Genomic DNA, 15,712 nt, shown 5'->3' on the forward strand with positions numbered 1-15,712 from the left:
CATTTTTTTATTCTTAGATTCCATATATATATGTTAGCATACCATATTTGTTTTTCTTTTTCTGACTTACTTCACTCTGTGTGACAGACTCTAGGTCCATCTACCTCACTACAAATAACTCAATTTCATTTCTTTTTATGGCTGAGTAATATTCCATTATATATATGTGCCACATCTTCTTTATTCATTCATCTGTCTATGGACACTTAGGTTGCTTCCATGTCCTGGCTATTGTAAATAGAGCTGCAATGATCACTGTGGTATGTGACTCTTTTTGAATTATGGTTTTCTCAGGGTATATGCCCAGTAGTGGGATTGCTGGGTCGTATGGTAGTTCTATTTTTAGTTTTTAAAGGAACTTCCATACTGTTCTCCATAGTGGTTGTATCAATTTACATTCCCACCAACAGTGCAAGAGGGTTCCCTTTTCTCCACACCCTCTCCAGCATTTATTGTTTGTAGATTTTTTGATGATGGCCATTCTGACCGGTGTGAGGTGATACCTCATTGTAGTTTTGATTTGCATTTCTCTAATGATTAGTGATGTTGAGCATCCTTTCATGTGTTTGTTGGCAATCTGTATATCTTCTTTGGAGAAATGTCTGTTTAGGTCTTCTGCCCATTTTTGGATAGAGTTGATTTTTTTTTTTTTTGATATTGAGCTGCATGAGCTGCTTGTAAATTTTGGAGATTAATCCTTTGTCAGTTGCTTCATTTGCAAATATTTTCTCCCATTCTGAGGGTTGTCTTTTTGCTCTGCTTATGGTTTCCTTTGCTGTGCAAAAGCTTTTAAGTTTCATTAGGTCCATTTATTTATTTTTGTTTTTATTTCCATTTCTCTGGGATGTGGGTCAAAAAGCATCTTGCTGTGATTTATGTCATAGGGTGTTCTGCTTATGTTTTCCTCTAAGAGTTTTATAGTGTCTGGCCTTACATTTAGGTCTTTAACCCATTTTGAGTTTATTTTTATGTGTGGTGTTAGGGAGTGTTCTAATTTCATTCTTTTTACATGTAGCTGTCCAGTTTTCCCAGCCCACTTATTGAAGAGGCTATCTTCTCTCCACTGTATATTCTTACCTCCTTTATCAAAGATAAGGTGACCATATGTGTGTGGGTTTATCTGTGGGCTTTCTATCGTGTTCCACTGATCTATATATCTGTTTCTGTGCCACTATACTGTCTTGATTCCTGTAGCTTTGTAGTGTAGTCTGAAGTCTGGGAGCCTGATTCCTCCAGCTCTGTTTTTCTTTCTCAAGATTGCTTTGGTTATTCGGGGTCTTTTGTGTTTCCATACAAATTGCGAAGTTTTTTGTTCTAGTTCTGTGAAAAATGCCATTGGTAGTTTGATTGGGATTGCCTTGAATCTGTAGATTGCTTTGGGTAGTAGAGTCATTTTCACAATGTTGATTCTTCCAATCCAAGAACATGGTATATCTCTCCATCTGTTTGTATCATCTTTAATTTCTTTCATCAGTGTCTTATAGTTTTCTGCATACAGGTCTTTTGTCTCCTTAGGTAGGTTTATTCCTAGGTATTTTATTCTTTTTGTTGCAGTGGTAAATGGGAGTGTTTCCTTAATTTCTCTTTCAGATTTTTCATCATTAGTGTATAGGAATGCAAGAGATTTCTGTGCAATAATTTTGTATCCTGGTACTTTACCAAATTCATTGATTAGCTCTAGTAGTTTTCTGGTAACATCTTTAGGATTCTCTATGTATAGTATCATGTCATCTGCAAACAGTGATGGTTTTACTTTTTTTCCGATTTGGATTCCTTTTCTTTTTCTTCTCTGATTGCTGTGGCTAAAACTTCCAATACTATGTTGACTAATAGTGGTGAGAGTGGGCAACTTTGTCTTTTGCCTGATCTTAGTGGAAATGGTTTCAGTTTTTCACCATTGAGAATGATGTTGGCTCTGGGTTTGTTATATATGGCCTTTATTATGTTTTTATTTTTATATTTTATTTTATTTTTTGAAGACACCAAACTTAATTTAATAGAAATTTCGTTTGTCGTTCTTACATTCTCAGTATGAGCCAAGCTAGAACCTGCTGCGCCACTCGGAAGTGGCCCAGTCTTGGGGGCAGGCGAGAAAGGAGAGAGGGAGGTCAGAGCTCAGGACTTAGGAGCCCCATTCTTTCTCAGTGCTGGGGAGCTGGTGATGTCACCCTCTTCTCCTACCCCCCTGTGGGATCCAGGAAGGAGAGCAGATGGAACCTTGGGCCTGGGGCATCTCCTCCACACCCCACCCCACCCCGAGTCCCCAAGTTGGAGGGGAACTAAGGGATCTGGGGAGATAAGTGGGCAACAGAAAGCAAAGATGTCAAATCAAGAAAGATGAAGGCCAGGGTTGAGGGCTGAAGGAGATTCAGAGACAAAACATCAGTTAAAAAAAACAAACAAACAATAAAAAGGGAGGGCGGGAAACAACAAAATCCACCCCAAATTGGAACCTGCCTGGAAAAAAAGGAAAGTTCTCCAGTCTCATAGAGACATTATTTTGCACGGTGCATGGCCGGCTCTGTGGCTGGAGCACTCAGGCCTCAGTCCAGCCCTGGAGGCGGCTCACCCTTGGCCTGGCCAGCAGCTGCAGCTCACCCTTGGCCTGGCCAGCGGCAGCGTCTTCCTTCTCGTCCTCCACTTTCTCATCCTCGTCCTCCCTCCTCCTCCTTTAGCCTCTGCTCTTCGTCTTGCATGTCCTTCATTTGTTTTTCTGCTACCTTCATGACACCCCATGTCTCATTGCCAAACTCCTCAGCATATGCCTCATTGTTGGTGATGAGGAAGTTGTCAAAGATGGTGCCAGACTTGACCTGCCTGGAGATCAGAGATCCAAGCCCAGTACAGCAAAGTTTTTATAGGCGTAGATGTTGCTATCAGGGGAATACTCAGGGTTGTCAATCTCTGGGTGGATCCAAATGCCCTTGTAATCTGGGTTGTCAATCTGCTGGGGCTTCCACTCCCCCTTGGACTCTGGGTTCTGAATCACTGTTGGTTCCCATTCTCCATCCATCTCTCCATCCCAGTCCTCGGGCTTCTTAGCATCAGGGTCAGGAATGTGCTCAGGCTTGTCCCAGTCCTCAGGCTTGGAGTCTGTAGAGTCATCAATCTTGGCTCACTCGTCCCAGCCTTCAGGCTTTGCAGCATCAGGATCCTTTATCTTCTTGGGGGGCAAGAAATCCCAATCATCCTCCGAGGAGCCTGACTCCACCTGGCTGTTGTCAATCTTTAGCTCACAGGTATTATCAGGCCACACAATCAGCATGTAAAGGTGTGTGAATTCATCGTCTTTGCAACGGATATCCTTGTTGATCAGCACGTTCTTGCCCTTGTAGTTGAAGATGACATGAACCTTCTTGGTGCCAGGGCCACAGATGTCCGGGCCAAACATGATGTTGTATTCAGAGTCTCCACGCATGTCTCTCTGGTCCAGACCATCTGGAAATAGCTTCAAGTAGCCACCCCCACAGTCGATGCTCCGTTCGCGTTTCACAGTGAACTGCACCACCAGTGTATGACACTTATTGCTGAAGGGCTCGAATCTGGCCAACACAGTGTAAGACCGGGCACCCTGGCTTGTCTGCAGCCCTTTATCTTTCTCCTGGTCACCATAGAACTTGCTGGAACTGAGAACGAATTTGCCAAAATCCGATTGTGTTTGGATTCGATCCAGCGCTCAGTCCACCCGTTTCCATTCAGAAACTGCTCCTTGAAGTAAATGGCGGGTTCAGCAGTGGCCAGGCCAAGAAGGCGGAGCAACAGCAGCACGGGCAGCAGCATGGCGGGCCGAGGGGGTTGTGGCGCGCGGGCCCTTTAAGTCGCTTTTCTAGCAGTAGCTCTGCAGTAGGGACTGGCCTTTATTATGTTGAGGTAAGTTCCCTCTATGCCTACTGTCTGGAGGGTTTTTATCATAAATGGGTGTTGAATTTTGTTGAAAGCTTTTTCTGCATCTATTGAGATGATCATATGGTTTCTATACTTCAATTTCTTAGTATGGTTTATCACATTGATTGATTTTCATATATTGAAGAATCCTTGCATTCCTGGAATAAACCCCACTTGATCATGGTGTATGATCTTTTTAATGTGCTGTTGGATTCTGTTTGCTAGTATTTTGTTGAGGATATTTCCATCTATGTTCATCAGTGATATTGGCCTGTAGTTTTCTTTTTTTGTGACATCTTTGTCTGGTTTTGGTATCAGGGTGATGGTGGCCTCGTAGAATGAGTTTGGGAGTGTTCCTCCCTCTGCTATATTTTGGAAGAGTTTGAGAAGGATAGGTGATAGCTCTTCTCTAAGTGTTTGATAGAATTTGCCTGTGAAGCCATCTGGTCCTGGGCTTTTGTTTGCTGGAAGGTTTTTAATCACAGTTTCAATCTCAGTGCTTGTGATTGGTCTGTTTATATTCTCTATTTCTTCCTGGTTCAGTCTCGGAAGGTTGTGCATTTCTAAGAATTTGTCCATTTCTTCCAAGTTGTCTATTTTATTGGCATAGAGTTGCTTGTAGTAATCTCTCATGATCCTTTGTATTTCTGCAGTGTCAGTTATTACTTCTCCTTTTTCATTTCTAATTCTATTGATCTGAGTCGTCTCCCTTTTTTTCTTGATGAGTCTGGCTAATGGTTTATCAATTTTGTTTATCTTCTCAAAGAACAAGCTTTTAGTTTTATTGATCTTTGTTATCATTTCCTTAATCTCTTTTTCATTTTTTATGATCTGATCTTTATGATTTCTTTCCTTCTGCTAACTTTGGGGTTTTTCTGTTCTTCTTTCTCTAATTGCTTTAGGTGTAAGGTTAGGTTGTTTATTTGAGGTGTTTCTTGTTTCTTGAGGTAGGATTGTATTGCTATAAACTTCCCTCTTAGAATTGCTTTTGCTGCATCCCATAAGTTTTGGGTCATTGTGTTTTCATTATCATTTGTTTCTAGGTATTTTTTGATTTCCTCCTTGATTTCTGCAGTGATCTCTTGGTTATTTAGTAGTGTATTGTTTAGCCTCCATGCATTTGTATTTTTTACAGAATTTTTTCCTGTAATTGATATCTAGTCTCATAGCATTGTGGTCGGAAAAGATGCTTGATATGATTTCAATTTTCTTAAATTTATCAAGGCTTGATTTGTGACCCAGGATATGATCTATCCTGGAGAATGTTCCATGATTACGTAAGAAGAAAGTGTATTCTGTTGTTTTGGATGGAATGTCCTATAAATATAAATTAAGTCCATCTTGTTTAATGTATCATTTAAAGCTTGTGTTTCCTTATTTATTTTTGTTTTGGATGATCTGTCCATTGGTGAAAATGGGATGTTAAAGTCCACTACCATGATTGTGTTACTGTTGATTTCCCTTTTTATGGCTGTTAACATTTGCCTTATGTATTGATGAGGTGCTCCTATGTTGGGTGCATAAATATTTACAATTGTTATATCTTCTTCTTGGATTGATCCCATGATCATTATGTCGTGTCCTTCTTTGTCTCTTGTAATAGTCTTTATTTTAAAGCCTATTTTGTCTGATACAAGAATTGCTACTCCAGCTTTCTTATGATTTCCATTTGCATGGAATATCTTTTGCCATCCCCTCACTTTCAATCTGTATGTGTCCCTAGGTCTGAAGTGGGTCTCTTGCAGACAGCATATATATGGGTCTTGTTTCTGTATCTATTCAGTCAGTCTATGTCTTTTGGTTGGAGCATTTAATTCTTTTTCATTCAAGGTAATTATCGATATGTATGTTCCTATTACCATTTTCTTCATTGTTTTGGGTTTGTCATTGTAGGTCTTTTCCTTCTCTTGTGTTTCCTGTCTAGAGAAGTTCCTTTAGCATTTGTTGTAAAGCTGCTTTGCTGGTGCTGAATTCTCTTAGCTTTTGCTTCTCTGTAAAGGTTTTAATTTCTCTGTAGAATCTGAATGGGATCCTTGCTGGGTAGAGTAATCTTGGTTGTAAGTTTTTCCCTTTCATCACTTTAAATATGTCCTGCCACACCCTTCTGGCTTGTAGAGTTTCTGCTGAGAAATCATCTGTTAACCTTATGGGGATTCCCTTGTATGTTATTTGCTGCTTTTCCCTTGCTGCTTTTAATACTTTTTCTTTGTATTTAATTGTTGATAGTTTGATTAATATGTGTCTTGACATGCTTCTCCTTGGATTTATTCCTGGACTTGATTGACTTATTTCCTTTCCCATGTTAGGGAAGTTTTCAACTATAATCTCTTCAAATATTTTCTCAGTCCCTTTCTTTTTCTCTTCTTCTTCTGGGACCCCTATAATTTGAATGTTGGTGCATTTAATGTTGTTGCAATTGTCTCTGAGACTGTCCTACTGTCCTCAATTCTTTTTTCTTTATCCTGCTCTGTGTTAGTTATTTCCAGTATTTTATCGTCCAAGTCACTTATTGTTCTTCTGCCTCAGTTATTCTGCTATTGATTCCTTCTAGAGAATTTTAAATTTCATTTATTGTGTTGTTCATCATTGCTTGTTTGCTCTTTAGTTCTTCTAGGTCCTTATTAAACATTTCTTGTATTTTCTCCATTGTATTTCCAAGATTTTGTGTCATCTTTACTATCATTACTCTGAATTCTTTTTCAGGTAGACTGCCTATTTCCTCTTCATTTGTTTGGTATGGTGGGTTTTTACTTTGCTCCTTCACCTTCTGTGTATTTCTCTGTCTTCTCATTTTGCTTAACTTACTGCCTTTGAGGTCTCCTTTTCACAGGCTGTAGGTTCGTAGTTCCCATTGTTTTCGGTGTCTGCCCCCAGTGGGTAAGATTTGTTCACTGGGTTGTGTAGGCTTCCTGGTGGAGGGGACTGGTGGCTGTGTTCTGGTGGATGAGGCTGGATCTTGTGTTTCTGGTGGGGTGGACCGCATCCAGTGGTGTGTTTTGGGGTGTCTGTGAACTTATTATGACTTTAAGCAGCCTCTCTTCTAATGGGTGGAGTTGTGCTCCTGTCTTGCTAGTTGTTTGGCATGGGTTGTCCAGCACTGTTGCTTGCTGGTTTTTGAGTGGAGCTGGGTCTTAGCGTTGAGATGGAGATCTCTGGGAGAGCTTTCACCGTTTGATATTACGTGTGGCCAGGAGGTCTCTGGTGGACCAATGTTCTGAACTTGGCTCTCTCACCTAAGAGGCTCAGGCCTGATACCTGGCTGCAGCATGAAGACCCTGTCAGCCACATGGCTCAGAAGAAAAGAGAGGGAAAAAAAAGAAATAATAAAATAAACTAAAGTTATTAAATAAAAAATTAAAAAATATTTTATTAAAAATAAAAAAGTAATAAAAAGAAAGAAGAGAGCAACGAAACCAATGAACAAATCCACCAATGATAACAAGAGCTAAAAACTAGACTAAAAAAAACAAACAAATCCCAAAAAACCCCCCAAAACAAACGGACAGACAGAACCCTAGGACAAATGGTAAAAGCAAAGCTATACAGACAAAATCATACAAAGATGCATATACATACACACTCACAAAAAGAGAAAAAGGAAAAAAACATATATATTAAAAAAAAAGGAAGAGAGCAACCAAATCAATAAACAAATCTACCAATGATAATAAGCTCTAAATACTAAACTAAGATAAACATAAAACCAGAAACAAATTAGATGCAGAAAGCAAACCCCAAGTCTACAGTTGCTCCCAAAGTCCACCATCTCAATTTTGGGATGATTCATTGTCTGTTCAGGTATTCCACAGATACAGGCTACATCAAGTTCCTCTGGTCCTGAGGCTGCTGGGAGAAATTTCCCTTTCTCTTCTTTGTTCGCACAGATCCTGGAGTTCAGCTTTAGATTTGGCTCCGCCCTGTATATAGGTCACCTGAGGGCGTCTGTTCCCTTTTGGGAAGTCTGAGGTCTTCTGCCAGCATTCAGTAGGTGTTCTGTAAGAGTTGTTCCACATGTAGATGTATTTTTGATGTATTTGTGGGGAGGAAGTTGATCTCCATGGCTTAATCCTCCACTATATTGAAGGTCCCCCCTATTTTTGTCCTTTCTATCCTGTTCCATTGCTCTATGTGTCTGGTTTTTGTGCCAGTACCATACTGTTTTGACTACTGTAGCTTTGTAGTATAATCTAAAGTCAGGGAACATGATTCCTCCAGCTCCATTCTTCTTTCTCAAGATTATTTCGCTAGTTGGGGTCCCCTCCAGTCCTTAAAAGACTGTGTAGGGAATGCCAAAACCACTGATAGGAAAGTGAATGTATAACACATTGAGAGGAAGATGTGTTCACCTAGTGAGGACTCAGGGAGACCTTGAAGTACACTTTAGAATTGTTTGTTTGTAAAAAAGAAGCTCAAATACAGTTGCTAAAACACACAAGGGTTTATTGTCTCATGTAATGTAATTTTGGAGGTAAGTAGTGTGGGGCTGCTAAGGAAGCTCCATGAATTAGAGACCTACAAGCTTTCTATCTCTCTGCTCTGTCATGTGCACCTACCATCCTCATGGTCCAAGATGGCTGCTAAAGCTTTTGCCATTATATCTGGATTCTAGGCAGCGGGAAGGAGGAATGGAAGAGGTCTGTCCTGTCTCTGTTAAGATGCCACTCAGAATGTTTCATACAACATTTATGCTTATATATTATTATCTAGAACTTAATTTCATGGGCACACCTTGCTGCAAAGAAGGTTGAGAAATGAATGATAATGTTCTCAGCTTAAAATTTAGGCTTTAGTTCATAAGGAAGAAGGGGAGAATGGCTTTTGGGAGGCAACTAGTTGTCTGAGTAAACTAAGGAGAAGTATATACATACCTGAAATGGAACACAAAATTCAGTCATTTATTTACTGAATCATTCATTCATTTACTGACTCAATAATTCAACAAATATTAGTACTTAGGTACTGGGGACCTGAGCATGAATAGGACACTGTTTTTGTCCTCAGAGTACTCCTTAATTGTTCAGAGATAAGGGCAATGGCATATGAGAAGTGATCTTACAGATCATTTTCTCTTTACAGTGATAGCTAAAGCAAAAATTTAGCTCTGGTTGGGTTGGGGAGCTTTGCAGAAAAGGAGACACATGAACTGGTACTTAGAGAATGAGAGGAATTCTTCCAGAGCAGATGGGGAAAAGACATTTCAGGGTGGTAGCGTCTGCAGAGTCCTGTTGGTGGGAAATAGTAAGAAGGACCCATTTGGGAACTGCAAGTCCAGCCACAGTAGAGCTGAAGAGGTGGCAGAGATGGACAGTGAGGCCCTTTTGTGTTCTGCTGAAGACTTAAACAGATGTTTTTCTATTATAGTCTATCTGGTTCCAAAACAGGATTGAAGGCAGTCTAAGGCACTTAGACTTTATCCTCTAGCTAACAGGGAGCCACAAATGGGTTTTGGGCCATGAAATGTGGGCTGAAGTGACCATGTGTCAGTTCTGAGCCTTAGGAGACATCATTGTTTCTGCTTGTCCCACTGGGATCTTCCATCATGGGAAGAACATGCCCATTTCTTGGTGTTCCTTCAGCCCAGGCTCCAGAATAAAATGCATGGGGCAGACCTGAGCTTGACCCACAGCTTGAAGCTAACTATTCCAGCCATCCCTCAAAGTCATGAGAAGCAAGTAAATGCTTATTTTGTTTGCCTCACAGATTTGTAATTGTTCATTAGGCAGCATTATTGTAGTAAAAGCCTACTAATACACCTGGTAATTAGATTCCTCTCTATCATTTCACACTGTGAGTGCTAGACAGGGGGCATGGCCAAGCCTATCTGTTGGTATACCAGCCGGCCTTGGAGTTAGTGGGAGGGAAATGCCTCACAAAAGTGGCATTTCACAAAACAGGGATGTGGGGCTCATTGGGATATGAGTGCTGGCTCTCAGGTGAATGCCAGTGTTGGTTTAGCTCAGGGCTTCTCAACCTCTGCAATACTGATATTTTGTTCTGTGTGTGGGGGCTGTTCTGTGCATAGTTTAGAAGCATCCCTAATCACTAGATTCTGGTGGCACCCTTCCCCCTAATTTGTGACAACCAAAGATATCTCCAGACACTGCCAAATATCTCTTGGGTGGCAAAAATCACGCCCAGCTAAGAACCACTGATTTAGCTGACCTGGCTTCAGTTTTTCTGTTAAAGATAAGCACAGAATATGACAACAAATGACACCATTTATCAAGCAATTACTGAATTCCAGACATTTTGTTAAGAACCTTCAGGAATTAATCTAATTTGGAAAGGGTATTAGTTAGCTAGGGCTGCCACCACAAAGTACCACAGACTAGAGTGGCTTACACAACATAAATTTATTTTCTCACACTTCTGGAGGCTGGAAGTCTATCATGGTGTCAGCAGGGTTGGTTTCTTCTAAGACCTCTCCCCTTGGCTTGGAGATGGCGTCTGCTCAGATGGTCCTTCCTCTTCCTGTGTCTGTATCCTAAGCGTCTCTTCTTACAAGGACTGTGGTCATATGGGATGAGGGCCCACTCTAATGACCTGATTTTAACTTCATTACCTCTTCAAAAACTAATGCTCCACATACAGTCACATTCTGAGGCACTGAGGGTTTAGACTTCAACATATGAATTTTGGGGGACACAGTACAGCCATAACAGAGAGTTAACAAATGAGGAAACAGGATACAGAGGTGAAGTACCACTTGCTTCAAGAACACATTCAGGATGTGGAAGAGGCAAGGCTGACCTGTCTAACTCCAGAATCAGTGCTGTTGACCATGCTTCATACTGCCTCCCCAAGAAATCAATCCTGTGAGGGACTCAGGAACGTAGGCGCTATACAAGAGTTATGTAAAGAGTTTCTCTCTCTCACTCTCTCTATGTTTTATAGTGGGCTTGTTCAGGTGTGATGCTCCCTCCCCTTAAAACCTGTGCATGGGAAGAACCTCCTCAATAGTAGCTTCTCTCACATGAGAGAAGCTATTTCAAATGTACGAAATTCTCAGCCACTGCAGGGCTGGTCTGGACAGCTCAATTCACTTCCTAAAAATATGTTTCTAGACCCCATGCCTCTTTGATGAGCAAGAGAAAAAATCTTGAAAATTTCTACCCATTAATCTAGCAATTCCACTCTTGGAATTTATCCTTAGCAAGGAATCAAATATGTATACAAAGATCTATGCATGGTATATTTGATTTTAGAGTGATTTGCAAGAGCAAACATTGGATAGATATTGGATAAATAAATGACGGCGTGTCCATATGGTGGAATGTTCAACTTGTAGATGAATATTTTCTTCCAGGGGAAAAACTTCATAATATATTATTCTTTGAGAAAAAAAGATTGGAATGCCATATAGAGTATGATCCCGATGTCTGAAAATGTGTATGCATGTCACTATCATAGTGGACTAGTAGGGACTCATAGGATGCAGTGGAAATGAATTGTATCCTTAGTCTCCCACTGTCCTGTCAAGCTTTTCTGTAGTTATTACCTTGCTCTTTGATAAAATTGGACTTCTTTTCACTTTGTCACTCTTATCTGTGAAACAGTCATCCAGTTACTTCTTTCACAAAAACCCAGGCTGTATTTAGTAATTAATAGGTCCACTCCAGTGTAAAGATTCAACCCCTCAACCTTCGATGACAATTTCCTTCCCCCAGCTCAGCTGGCCTCCGGAGTGAGAAGGGGTGTGGGCTGTTGTCTCTTTTTCTTCACTTGGCGCTTCTATTTTCCTCCCATCTCCCCTGAGCTTCCTCTGCTTCCTCCAGAATTGGGAAGGGGGAGAGAGGAGCAAAGGGGCTGGAAAAGACTTACTGGATTGGTGTTGTTCTAGCCCTTGGGGTCTGACAGTTGACTGATCTCGAATGTTCCTTCCTGGGTTCTTTGCAACCAGTCCCTCTCTGTTCCTGTTGGGCACCTGCAGTTTGCTTGACTGGGAGTTGTGTGTCTTCTGTTGGTTCCTACATGACTACTTCATCTCCCAGCATCTGGCGGCACACCTCCTGAGGGGCCAGCTCTGGTTCACAGGAAACTTTCTCACATCCGTGGCCATGACAACTTGGGGAGAGCAGGCCACCAACACAACCTCTCCTCACTCTGCCCTCAGAGCAGCTAGCCGGCCACGGCCCTTTAGGTTTCTCAGGGTCAGACACCTGTCTACCAAGTCCCTCATGTTCTAGGAACATGCATCCAGCCTTCCAAGAGGTCACTGCAGGCCCTTTGCCTCGACTTTCAGTGAGATGATGGAGCCCCTCCCCAGTGGGGAGCATGGACGTCTAGACTTGACAACTCTCTCCCCAAACCCTCATCTGACAACAGCCCCTCTCTCTGCCTCTCCAACTTCTTCAAGTTTCCGGAGGTGGATGGGTTGGGCTCTTAAAACCTGACTATGTTCTCCCCAAGTCTTGATGGTCTTACCCTCACTTTGAAACAGGAAGCAGCCGGCTCTTATTGTCTTGGGGTATCAGCTGATATCGAAACAGAAAGAACCTGTTTTTAACATCCTGTTTTGCATGCAATAAAGAGGCAGACGGCATGCACACCAGTCTTGCAGAGGTGTCTGGGGGAGAGAAGAGGACGGGGGTCTGGCTAGAATAATCTTCAGGGTTCCTTCCAATCCAGAGATCGTATGGCGGGCTGGCAGGGAACAAAAGAAAGTATCAAACAAATTCCCTGTCGTATTGAAGGGACCAGGCACTCACAAAGCATCACAGTCGTAAACCATCGCACACGTTCTTGAGAGCGATAGATGTAGTAACAGGAAGTGTAAATAATCAAGCATTAAAGTTTGGAACTAACTTTATGTCTCAGAATAGAGAAGAGTTAGCTCACTGCTGCAGAAGGTTCCCGGCAGGAAGAACGTATAAACTAAACAGAACAGAAAGAGGAGATGCACCTCAGTTTCAGCCTCTGCAGCCTCTCCTCCCAGGATCCGGGCTTCCTTGTTCCCCCAGATGCTACCCTGCTAGGAAGTCATTCCTGATCTCTGTAGCTGGAGGTACACTTGTCGTCTCTCACCCCCACTTGATCTACACGCCTGTTTTGCTCTGACACCCGGAGGGAAACACACACAAATTATTATTATTGTTGTTGTTATTATTGTTATTTCCAAGAAACTGAGTTCGTTGTTGGCTGAATCAGGATTAGAGCTGGGTTTCTGGGTTTCGACTACCAGGCTCTCCCCACCCCTTCTTCTGGCTTCTCAGGTCTTTCTCAGGCACCAGAAGCCTGGAAAGCACTTTGCAGGATATTCCAATCCTGCTGGCATTTGTGTTGGGGATCTGTGCCCAAATCCATCTTGTACGTTTCCAACTCGGAGCCTTCTGGAAGGCAGTGCTCCCCAGAGGCAAGGAGAGCGGCCACAGAAAGCTGAACTCCCAGCGTTGGTCCTGCTGATGGGGGGCTGGCACTCTCGTCCCAGTCAGCCTCCCTTCCGTGTATCTTTGTATGAGCGTTTGGCCTCAGTTTCAAGCAGACCTGGGCTTGGGCGCTGGGCATGGAAATGAACTCCTGAGTTAGCTCTTGGAGAAAAGTAAAGGCCTGGCCTTGGGCCTGATTGGAGCCCCTCTTCTCTGCCAATGCTATGTAGAGAAAAGAACAGTTGTATTGAATAACTGCATTTTTAAGCAGAGTCTGTTTGAACTGCCTTATTTTACAAGATGGAAACGAAGCCTTGGAGAGGGGCAATTGTGCCCAAGTTCATACATCTGGTTTAGTAGAGCCACTATATAGGCCAGCTGGAGAGAGGTCTGAGTCTCCTCCAACTTCGCCCCCATGCCACCTCATCTGGGGAGAGTTCCCTGCTCCCCCCGGGCTGAGTTAGATGCCCCTGCATGTACCACTGCTCTTATCCTTGACTGTGGAAACACTCCACACAAAGCCATGTGTTCCTAAAGGGCTGGGACCAAGTGTTTATCATCCCTGGGTCTCCAGGAGAGGGTCCACTGTGTGCCTGTAGGGATCCCGTCCCTGGGGTAGGTATGGGGAGGGTGCTGGAGTGGGGCTGGCTTTCCCATGGGAGGTCAGACCCAGTTCTACCTGGTGATGCTCCTTCTGTCCTCTTTCACCAGGCTGAGCGGTTTCTTCTCAGGATACAACCCTGTTAACGGCAGGAGGGCAACGCTGCCTGGGGCGGCTGGAGTTCCTGGCCAGTTTCCAATGCAAAGGGAAATCGGAAGAGGGTCTAGAAAAGTGCTGTCTGCTAGAAAAATACAGTTGACCCTTGAACATCATGGGGGACTAGGGGCCTCAACCCTCTGAGCAGTGGAAAATTCGAGTCTAATTTATGGTTGGCCCTCTGTATCCATGGTATCTCTGTCTCTGTTGTTCCACCTCTTTGGATTTAACCAACCGCAGATTGTGTAGCTCTGTAGTGTTTAAAAATACGCATGTCAATGGACCCACGCAGTTCATCCTGGGTTGTTCCAGGGTCAACTGTAAAGTGAAAACAGGAAAAAGAAACAGGTAAAATTAACTTTAATAATATAGTTTATTTAACCCAAGATATCCAAAATGTTTTCACATGTAATCAATATAAACCATTATGAATGTGATATTTTTGCTTTTTTTTGTAGTAAGTGTTCAAAATCTATTATGTATTTTATACCTACAGCGCATCTCATCTGGACTCTAAGTTTTCATCGAAAGTACTTGATATGTATTTCGATTTTATAAAATTTACAGTTGAAAAAATAGATTCATCTGCCCTCGTTGTTCCAAACATGAAGTTTTCCGATAACTGAGTTAAGTATTTGTCTTTAAATTTGGATGAATTAAAATAAAATAAAACGTTCAACTACTCATCACACCAGTCACTTCTCAAGGACTCTGTAGTCAGGCCCAGGCTCTAGAAAGCGGGGTGGGAGCTTAGGGAACTGGTGACTGAGTGTGAGAAGAAAGCCCAAGGGCTCTCAGGGGTCATGGCAGCTTCACTCATCATTTCTATGTGTCCAAATATGCTTTTCATATATTTTCCTCAGGACTTCAGGGGCTGAAGGCAGGTGGCAGTCACGATGGGAAACATGTTCTTGGGTGCCAGCTCCCTATACAGTCTTCGTTTTGCTGCAATTTCAGCAGCGTTGGGAAGTTTGGACGGTGCTGCCACTGCTGAGGGGACAAAGAGGATTGAAACTCTGGGGAGAGTCTCCTAGGCTCACAGACCCTGGAGAGTAGCTGGAGGCTGGGGAGGTCCCTGGAGCTGACAGAGGGAACAGCCTCGCCCCCTACCGGGAGCCAGAGGAACAGCAGTCCTGCTGCTGGGTGGAGTGTCGAGGGAGTTACAGGACTCAATCAACAAGGTGTTTTCTAGACTCGCCCTTTGTGTGCAGGAGGCAGTGATAGGAGTCTGGTGGAGCATGGTGGGCAGGGGCCAAGGAAAGGCTGCATCCTCTGGGTTTCCAAGTCTCAGAACCCAGAGGCCCTTGACTTTGGAAACATAGAAACGTTAGTGCAGAAAGAAATCTTAGAAAGTGAGTGTAAGATTATTTAATAAAGCTCTGTAGTTTCCAAACTCAACACAAAAACTATTTGTTTTTCTCTAGACTTAGTCAGACAACAATTATTAATCTACAATTGTCATATGCAGAAAGACCTCACATGTGAAATATACATTTTCAAAAATGACATATCAAATCCCTTCAGCGGTCTCTTCTAACATATTTATAGACTGAAGGCAAAATGTAAAAATAATTCCAACTGTACCAAAGGTTATACAATGCAAAGCACAAGTCTCATCTTACCCTTGACTATCTTTTTAAAATGCTCAAAGCATGTGGCTTATAGTAGGTGCTCAATAAATGTTACTTAGCTACTGATGAAGGTG

At 42.5% G+C, this 15,712-nt stretch overlaps 1 pseudogene; it reads right to left on the minus strand.

Annotated features, from left to right (window-relative positions):
• Positions 1 to 1,992: 1,992 nt before the first annotated feature.
• Positions 1,993 to 3,798, minus strand: LOC111164393 (calreticulin pseudogene; annotated as a pseudogene).
• Between the last annotated feature and the right edge of the window lie 11,914 nt (positions 3,799 to 15,712).

Source organism: Delphinapterus leucas, chromosome 17 (genome assembly GCF_059928025.1).
Source record: "Delphinapterus leucas isolate spDelLeu-1000000601 "Yukka" chromosome 17, BTC_Dleu_Yukka2, whole genome shotgun sequence".
Taxonomy (NCBI): Eukaryota; Metazoa; Chordata; class Mammalia; order Artiodactyla; family Monodontidae; genus Delphinapterus; species Delphinapterus leucas.